The sequence below is a fragment of the Megachile rotundata genome, chromosome 16 (assembly GCF_050947335.1).
Source record: "Megachile rotundata isolate GNS110a chromosome 16, iyMegRotu1, whole genome shotgun sequence".
NCBI lineage: Eukaryota > Metazoa > Arthropoda > Insecta > Hymenoptera > Megachilidae > Megachile > Megachile rotundata.
The window spans coordinates 1501527-1512118 of NC_134998.1; the positions used below are offsets into that span (position 1 = coordinate 1501527).

The window sequence follows — 10592 nt, forward strand, 5'->3', positions numbered from 1 at the left end:
CACAACATAGTAAACGAGTTCTCGATCTGAAATATTAACACCTAGGCTTTTACATTTTGATGCCATACCTCGTGCACGTGCGACGTAATCTGCGATCGTCTCTTTTTCGTCCATTAATATACTGCGTAATTCGACTGTAGCGTCGATTTTGGAATCTTCAATGCGTCCCACGTATGTTTCTCTGATTTTTGTCCACAGATCCTTTGCACTGGTTTCGCTTGCGAATTACATAGCCTGGTCATCGGACAATGTTAGTTTTATAATGGATACAACGTCTTCGTTATCGCTGTCCCATTTTCCCCGCGCAATTTCGTCGGTTACAGGTCGATTCGTTTCAAGAACGTATTTCACCTTCTTCAGGCATAATATAGCTTCTAATTTTATAGACCAAACGTAATAGTTTGTACCCGTAAGTTGAGGAACAGAACTCATTGGTATTTTGTCCATTTTTCTTTCGTGGCGTTACTTTTTACTTTCCGGCGTGTCAGCTTCCTACCTTGATTTCGGCTTATAGCTCCTTTATTTCTTCTGCAATTTCCTTCCTCGGTCGCTGGAACCACGCTCTGCTACCAGTATTGTTGGGTTTTTAATTAATATTATATCTTTCACTTGTAATATACTTTTAATCTTTACGGATTACAAAATGCACGTGTGCATCGCACCACGCGCCACGCCACGATGAAGACTCCACTTTTATTCTTTTGTCTCCCACTGCTGCCAACTCGAATATTACATATATTTCATACAAAAACAATAGAACATAAATGGCGCGAATAATATAAAGCGCGACGCAATTCTCCACAATAATATTAATATAACTTTAGTGTATAGTTAGAAGTAATATTAAAAGACAATGGAAGGTTTTAACATGAAGAGAAACATTAAACCGTTTGACGGTGAAAAATACAGCGTCTGGAAATTTAGAATTCGCGCTTTATTAGCCGAACTCAATTTAATAAGTGTTATTGACGACGAAATTCCGGATATGATTAGTGAAGAATGGCTTAAAATGGATAGAACTGCTAAAAATATAATAATAGAGTATTTAGCAGACTCTTTACTTAGTTTCGTGCAAACAGAAGACAGTGCTAAAGAAGTGTTTCGGAATTCTGTATACGAGCGAAAAAGTGTTGCTACACAATTATCGTTAAGAAAACAATTATTAACCTTAAAACTCCAGAGTGATGTCCCGTTGATAAAACATTTTACGGTTTTTGAAAATTTGATTTCGGAATTGTCAGCAGCGGGTGCGAAATTGGAAGAAATAGACAAAGTGTCACATCTTTTATTAACGTTACCTTCGTGCTACGATGGTATAATAACAGCTACAAAGACTTTATCGGAAGACAATTTAACACTAGTATTCGTAAAAACAAGACTCTTAGACCATGAGGTTAAGTTAAATAGTAAGAACCGTGACACGGGTTTAAAAGTGTTACAGACCACAAAAGGACAATCGACGAAAAGGAAAAGTTTTGAAATATATAACAATTCAAAGAAGCAGTGCAAAAATTTTAAAAATAAACCTTGGTTTTCAAATAATAAAAAGACGGAACAGATAATTAAATGCCACCAATGTGGAAGAAAAGGACACATAAAAAAAAGACTGTTTTTATTATAAGAGGGCGCAAAAATACAGCGCAAATAATCAAAATAAAACGGCCCAAACTACTCAGATAATAAAACCGTCAACTTCAAAAGAATCTAATACCTCACAACCTAATACATCAGGATTTACGTTTATGACTGGAAACTATTCAAATGAGAAAACAGCAAAGGACAACAAAATAGTTTTTATTCTTGATTCCGGCGCATCTGATCATCTAATCAACCGTGAAGACCTAACAAGAAATTTCACAGTTTTGGACAAGCCAATAAAAATTTCTGTGGCGAAGAACGGCACGTATATTGAAGCAGTTAAAAAGGGCTCAATGAAGGTTATAACTAACATCGGTATTCAAGGAACCATTGACGACGTCTATTACTGCCCAGATGTCCCATACAATTTACTGTCGGTTCGGAAAATTCAGCAGGCCGGGATGACCGTTACCTTCGACACCACTGGAGTAAAGATAAGTAAAAGTGGTAAAATAATTATGTCGGGTAAGCCACTGAATAATTTATCAAGTATAGAATTTGTAGTTAAAACAAATATGATACATTCTGTTGCTAATATAAATTTTAAGTATTTATTTTGCTTGATATTTTCGTTTCCAGCTTACCACAACAATTGATACTAGTCCGAACCATTACACTGCCATTTTCCATGACATGACGACTCACTGTACATACTTCTCCGTAAACTGCAAACCACAATTTTTGTCTTGCTCCCATAACTAGAGTACGGAAAAAAATGAAAGCATATTTAAAATGATGACTTTGTAAGTTCGGCTCTTTCACAATTTTTATAATATGTGCTTAAAAGCACGGTACTAGCTTCTTTAAGGCTTATAACTGACTGACCCAGTGATGGTCAAACACTCGTTAGAAAACGGAAAGAAGTATTTATAGCGAGAGACAATGAAAAAAGTGGAAAAGACGTAGAAAACTAATGAAAAATTCGGAAAAACAGACATATCAGAGAAGAATCACAAAAAAGAAAGTGAAGAGGTTCGCAAGGGCTTAAGGAGAGTGTCTCGCTGCGGCCATCTTGCTCGTTTACATCAGCGTCTGTCTCACTCCTGCACCTTCAAAAATTCGACTTTATTCAGTGTAGCGGCACATGGTTCGCAGCGTTGGTAGAAATTAGCATTGACCGTTTACAGATGTTTAGGCGTAAGCAGTTAAGCCTACCCTAAAGCCTGTAAGTCGGCGAAATTATTTTATGTCTTTTGGAACTGCGTAGCGGAATAGGTTACCCTACCATAAACGCTGCCAGCCATGTTCCGTTACGGTTGATTAGGCCACATGGTCAGCGCGGGCCGGAAGGACACTTTCGACCAACAAAATTATAATTTACAACACTTTTTCCCCCGCTGAAAATGGGAGGACTCAGCGAAGAAAATAACTCCACCTTCTACTATGTAAGGAGTTACGCCTTCTCCAATAAAATAATTTTAAGAAAAAAAATACGCCGACTTCGACATGCACTAAAAAGTATAAAATAATTTCTATTTCATTCAATCATACAATTACGTAACAGATATGAATGAAACCTATTTACTCGTTAGGTAGTATACTAAATACATTTCAACCTTTTCGGAGGCGGCGCATAATCAAAAATACCTCAGTAAACGTTGCTGCCAATAACCAGTTGATTGTAGTATGAGGTATTGGAAATTGAAGTATTGCATTGGTATTGTCTCACGGATACACTAATACCCGGGTCACGTTACATTTCCCGGCGAGCGAACCTAGGGCGTCTCGAGGGGTCTTCCCCCCAGTGGTGGGGATAACATTTTTGCTTATATCCGAAAGGACATTTTTGCTTATATAGAATGAACACCGTATATGTATACATTATACGTATACAAACATCTATGTTATTTTATATGTAACAATTAGGCCACAGACAGGTGTAAGGTTTATACAAAATAAAAGTACTTCTCACAGTCCCCATCCAACCATTACAATAGGCAAACATACAAAAATCTGCACTCCGCTCATCGACACGCTCGCCGATTCTTTGTTCGCACGCTCGCTTCTTCCAAACTTACCAATTTCGACTATTCGACTCACATTCCTCACTCTGTTTATACATCGCCGTCCCAGCAGAGGCTCTCCCACCACTCATCCTATTTATTACAATTTCTATACTGTACAAATCTTACAGATTCGGCCAGCCTGACATGATTGTTCGTCCCCGAATAATATACTTGTTTTTGTAAATTTTCGTAAATATTTATTTTATACTAATACTTAATCGAAAACTAATAAACTAATGCTAAACTTAAGGGGTTTAACGCTTAAAAAAGGCGTATTTTTACTAATTCTTTTTAATATGTCAAATGAAATATTTATTTCAAACAATTTAGTAAATTAAAAGATACATAATTAATGAGTACTTTGTGAAATTTTTGTTTAAAAATGTTGAATATTCAGCCATTGGGACCTCATTTCCGTTGATCTCTCAAAAAAAAGGTCTCTCGGCGTGGTCACGATAACTCTTGACTGGTTCATCTGATATTAAAAAACAATATAGTTTCTGTTAGCAGGTATATAAAGCTCGTACTTGAACGAAGGAAAAAAAAAAATTAAAATTAGAAATTTTGGCGGAGTTATAAACAAAAAGTTTCATTTTTTGGTCACATTTTCACCACGTATTTCCTCGTAAAATAAGTTGTGATAAAAAGAAACAAAAATCCTTCGTTCAAGTACTAGATAATGTTATTTTGAAGAAGTGTGCAAAATTTGAACAAGATCGGTTCATAACTTTTTGAGAAATCATGTCCACCGACTTCAAAAATGAAGTTTCGAGAAAAACGCGATTGAAGTTTTAAGTTGAAATAACATGCAGAAAAAATTTTTTTTTTAAACTTACATAGAATCATCGATTCCAGCACCATAAAGTAAGGAACCTGCTGCAGCGGCAATATCTAGGGCATCCTTTTGCTCTTGCCTGTGACGGATCCTAGCTTCTCGAGGCCCAGCGTCGGCTTTTTTCTCGGCTACGAGTATGCGATTCTCGTCTTCTTTTCGAGCATACTCATGGCTGTTTCGGCCAAGTTTAACACCCATGCCGTGCATAAAAAGTAGTAAACCTGCGATTCCTTCGTTGAAGGTGCCAGCAGCGACAAATGCAGCGATTTCAACTATTTTCGAACCAGCAGGAAGTATTTTTGGAGTAATTTTCCAAATTAATTGGTTGAAACTTTCGTTGTTCTGCGTAAAGCCACCGATGCAACGCTCCAAAAGCTCTTCTTTGCTGAGCTCTTCGTAAATGGGCTTGATAGCTACAGAAACGTCATTTGGTAGTGGATTATAATCATGTTTGAATGAGGACAGTGTGTTCATAGTTGAAGCACGCTGCCAAGTGCACCATGAATCAGGGCTGTTTGGGCATTTGTTGTGTTGTGGATTTTTATCTGTGGAGGTGTAATGGAAATAAGTTGCCCATATAGCGTTTTTCATATTTTCTACCGAATCAGAGTTTCTTCTAATAGCTAGACCGTAATAAATAGTTAACTTGTCAATTAATTTGCCAGTCAGTCTGCCTTTGCCCGAAAGAGTTTTTTTCCTTATTGTTTTACCGGCCTTGGTTTGTTTTTCTTCTACAGTTTTGTTCACCAAATCGCGCAAGCGGGTGCCCATCCTCTTTTGCACATGGCCTACGCATTCTTTTTTGGTTATTAAAAAGTTTTTGCCGTAAGGTTCTGCATTGATTATTCCGGTATATGTTTTGGAGTCCCCGTCACCAATATAATTTTTGTATTTGAGGCCGTATTTTTCGAAAGATCGTTGAAACATTGCAACGATTGATGTAACTTCCATATTACCAGCTGGTCCTTGGTGATTGGCGCTACATTGGTTTTTTTCAATATGTTCTTCTTGCCACTCTTCAAATTCTGCTGTATTCAGTTTTTTTTCCACGCTTCACAAAACTTGCAATAGGAGCATTTCACAAAAATATCTAAAACTTTTCCGGAATAATAGCCAATTACTGTAGACACTCCGTATAAGGACGAATATCCGCGCTTTCTCCAAGTTCCATCACCTGACACGGTAACATCTGTCGTATCTTGAATATCGTTTTCTTCACACGTTAATTTTTTTTCTTCTTTTGCAGCAGAGAAAAAAAGTGATTCGGCGACCATCTTGGCACATTCATGAATTTTATCAACATAAAAGTCGTATGTTGATTTATTTAAAAAAGAACAACTTATGTCCATTAGGCCACAAAATTTTTTGCATCCGGCAAGTCCTAAGCCTAATATTCTCATTACAAAGATAAACCGGCGATTTACTTCATACGATTTACCAATTTTCGCACATGATAAAATGTATCTGGGTTGGCACTTTTCACACTCCACCACAATTTTGAACCCTAGACCAACTTTAACGCACTGTTTAAAATTCACTTTGCCATTGCACACTTTGTCCTCTCCATTTTCATTTATTACATTCGAGCACTTCACAAATGTCGATAGCGTAGAAAAAACTAAAAAAAAGTCTATAAGTGCATATTGAAGAGTACCGTCCTCTGGCACGTATTTTTCTTCTTGACTTTTCAGTTTTTTTGCCGATGTACTGGCAAAAGATTCGTCATGTATCTCTGCAGTTTTCGGATTAAATACTTGTTTCCTTTTTTTTGATAAATCTTTTCTCTGAGCACCAGATACTCGTTCAGATCTAGTCACTTTACTCATTTTGCAAATAAATGAATGAAAATCTCGGTAAAAATTTACAAACACTTATAACAAAATAACGAGAGAGAGTACCTACTTGTTTCTTCGGTGAGTAAAACAAGATAGAACCCGCGTCTTAACTTACGTACAAATATATACAACTTGCCGGTACACTAGGAAGGGAAAAAAATGAAAAGTGGGAAAGGGGGTGACTTTCCTCAAATTGGGAATTCTCACTTTACCCTGGCCAGGGGTCATCCGGCCCAAACCGTTGCACGGTGACCCATCCGGCATTCTACCTCTTATAAATTACCGTAACAGTAATAAACCCAAGGATAAAAAGAAAGGAAAAAAATACAACTACGCCAACCTCGGGTTCTTTGTGCAAACCAGCCGCGTAAAAATGGACAAGCAACGGTTCCTTGGTCTTTTATTGCTGCTATAATAAACCTTTAATATCCAAAAGTCTCTTAAATCTATAAATAATGTCTACACAACTAAAATATTTAAAACTAGTTGCCCTTAGAAAAAGAAAACAAGCGAGAAAGACAAACAAACAATACCTAGGTAGCTGCTTCAATAAACTTGCGACACGCCAGGCTGACGTGGCCTGACGGGCGAAACTTCCGAAGGGTCTATCTCTTAGAATTTTACTCTAATCGATTTAAAATTTTGGGAGAATATTCTAGACACATTGTACTATTTAATAAGATAAAAAAAAAATCGATTTTTTGACATTTTCAAACCCACTTAACCCCTTAAACAATAATTGCATATTTTCGAGACTAATTATTGTCATTAAACGAATCAAGATCACTGTTGGTTTCCGACTTCTCATTTTCTGACATATTGCATTGTTTCAAATTGGGATCACTAATTCGAATCCACGGTTTCAATTTATCCGCCGATAGAATTGTATTGTACGGTGTTTGAGTAATACTATATTCTGGGATATCTGTCACCACAAAACGTTTGTTTCTAAGAACAGCTTTTATTTGGTATGGACTTTTAAATTTGGGGGTCAATTTCGCATTAGTTCCCGGTTTGTTTTGCAAGACTTTTACCAGTACCAAATCTCCTGCCTGATACGGGGTGATTTTCTTATGCCGTTTATCATACCTATACTTATTGTATTCTTGAAGTTTGCGGTTTACTTCTTGTGCAGTTATTCGTATTTCAGCCCGTTGTTTTTCAAAGTGATGATCTAATTTAGTTAAGTTGTCAATTAAAATGCATAATGACTCGTCTTCCGGATGACGTTGATTAAAACCGAATGGAACCTTACTAGGCGTAGAATTAATAGCTTTGTTGAAAGTATTATTAATCACATACCGTACCGATTCCAGATGCTATTTCCATTTTGACGGCTCGGTTGTTACTTTAGATAACGTGGATTTTAAAAATCGGTTTACTCGCTCCATTTGACCGTTAGCCCATGGAGATGCCACTCCTGTCATAACATGGCTAATACTCCTATCATTTAAAAATTTCGAAAATTTCTCAGACGAAAACGCTGTTCCTCGATCGCTGACAATTCTTTTTGGGTAACTTATAAGTCCAAATAAAGTTATTAAAGCCTTAATTGCTTCATCCGTAGACTTTGTTGGGAAAAGCCACACAAACTTTGTAAAAGAATCTACATCTACTAAAATATATTTAAACTTATCGCTAGTTTCTTCAAGACGGCCAAAGTGATCAATATACAATAGTTTGCATCGGGATTGGATCTTTTTCATAAATTTGCATTTCTCCTTCTGGTTTTCCTGAAGCTATAGAGTGAGACAGACATTCTACACAATTGTCAATATATTGTTTGATCTTGAACTTTAAATTGGGAAACCAATAATGATCTATGAAACCGTGAAACGTTTTTTCCCTACCAACATGTCCAACGCAATCATGGTATAGTCTGATGACCTTGTTTACCATATTATTTGGCACTACAAATAAATCCTTATCTTTATAATTATAAAATAAAAGACCATCTATTAGTTTAAAGTATTTGTCCCCATATAATTCGACACGTTCAGCAATTTCTCTCATCTTTGGATCAGCTAATTGCCTATACATCAATTCATCCTCATCGCTAACAAAGTTAATGGTTAAAATGTGCCGACTTAGAAAGTCAACGTGCACCATCTTATCCGAAGACCTGTGTACTACAGTAAATTTGTAATTCTGAAAATGTAATGACCATCTCAAAATTCGAGGATTAATGTTTATTTTCTTGAGGACTAGCGCCAATGAGTTGCAGTCTATTATAACTCGGAAAGTGATACCATGCAAATAAACGTGAAACCGTTCTAAAGCTTTTATTATACTATTGCAAGTGTTTCTAGTTCGTAACTGTGATACGCTTTTTCTGTTTCGCTAGTTGCTTTGCTAAAATATGCGATTGGGGCCATTTTTCCCGATTTTTGTCGTTGCAGCAAAATGGCTCCAAATCCTTGACCGCTTGCATCAGTATGCAATTCGGTCTCAGTCGTTGGATCATAAAAGCGTAATGTGTGAAAAGAAATTAATTCCCTTTTTAACAAATCGAAAAACTCTTTACATTTTTCATCGAAATTGAAATCTACACCTTTTTTAGTTAAGTGATGTAGTGGTTTTGCTTTTAAGGCATAATCCTTAATAAATTTACGAAAATAGTTGGTTAATCCCAGAAAACCTTGGACTTGTTTTAAATTTTTCGGATAAGGAAACGATGCAATGGCTTCTGTATGCCTTTGATTTAAAGTGACTCTATCGGCCGATACCATGTAACCTAAGAATTCAATTCTCTTCTTTAGGAATAAACACTTTGCGAAATTTAATTCCAGACTGTAACTCTTCAACGTAATGAGCACCCTCTTTCAGAATCTGCAAATTTTCAGATATTGTAGAAGTCGCAATTAATACATCGTCGATATATAATATTATCTTACCACTACGAAATAACGTATCAAAAATATACAGGAGACGTTTCTGAAACTCTGCAGGCGCCTCGGAATATCCAAAGGGCATCTTAACGTATTCAAACTGACCATAAGGGGTTGCGAACGAAAAATATTTCGTATCGTCTGGATGTATATCTAATTGGTGAAAACCATCCTTTAGGTCCAGTTTGGTGAAAATTTCTTTTCCGCAGAACTGGTCTAGTTGCTCCTCGATTATAGGAAATGGAAATTTTTGCGGAAAAATGCGCTGATTCAGAGGCCGGAGGTCAACACACATACGCTTTGTACCGTTTCTCTTATTAACCAATACAACTCGTGAACAATACGGAGAGATGCTAGGTTTTATGATACCTCGTGCTAATAGATCATCAGTAATCTCTCGGAGTTCTTTTTTTTCCTGAAATGACATTCTTCTGGGTGAGTATCTGAAAAAAGAAGTGTCTTTCAAATGCACTCTAATCATAAAATTATCTTTAATGGGCTCTAGTTTTTGAGAATCTATTTCGTGCAATATGGTTAGCAGCTGTTCTTTTGCGGAAAAATCTAAATCGTCATCCAGGTTTTCTCGTACTATGTCATAGCAACTTCGTTCCTTTATCGCATCGATGGCAAGAACCGTGCTCACTTTAATGTTGCTATCGGTAGGAGCCTCAAATTCAAATGCACCGTTATGATAAGTTACTCGAATTTGAGTTTCGACAAAAAATTCTCTTCCTAGAAGCATGTCAAAAGAAATGGTATCATCGTTTACGACTAAAAGAGTGATATCGAACCATTGATCCTCTAATTTTTCGAGTTGAATCTGATCGCAAATTTTTCCATAAATCGTAAGGGAAGAATTATTAATATCCTTTAAATTTAAATCATCCCGAATATGCAATAACTTAGAGTCCGCAAAATGCTTAGTGTATACCGATTTTCTAACCAAACTGACAGGGCTACCTGTATCAACAAGTGTACGTAGTGGCTTACTCATATTACCTAAACTATAAACATTTATATACGGTACGTCTTTCCTCACGAAGTTTACGTTATTCGCTGCTGCTGACATCAGACAGGGTTCCTCCACTGAATCGGTATTTCGCGCCAAGGAGTCTTCACCTATTGGATCTTCCATTAATGCACCTTCCGCCAAGAGATTCAAGGTTGGATCTGGTGCTGCCGTCTTCTATCTTGGGCATCCATGGCTGAGATGACCTCTTTGTCCACAGTTGTAGCATGTTGCTTGAGCCAGCCTTTGGCTTGATGACCCGTTTTCTTACAATATGTACATACAGGGTTTGTCCAATAAGTATCCGGACTGATTTTTTTCTGCTAGTTTGGTAGGTTAGGGAGCAATCTCTATTAGCTAGATCGATGCGGAAAGTTGTTA

The 10592-nt window shown here is 36.8% G+C and overlaps 1 pseudogene across 1 annotated transcript; it reads right to left on the bottom strand.

The window, feature by feature from the left end:
• Positions 1-3939: 3939 nt before the first annotated feature.
• Positions 3940-7898, bottom strand: LOC105662864 (uncharacterized; annotated as a pseudogene). The gene is made up of 2 exons (XR_013040932.1): positions 4481-7898; positions 3940-4119 (listed from the first exon to the last, which is right to left on the bottom strand). The product of XR_013040932.1 is annotated as an uncharacterized LOC105662864 (transcript).
• Between the last annotated feature and the right edge of the window lie 2694 nt (positions 7899-10592).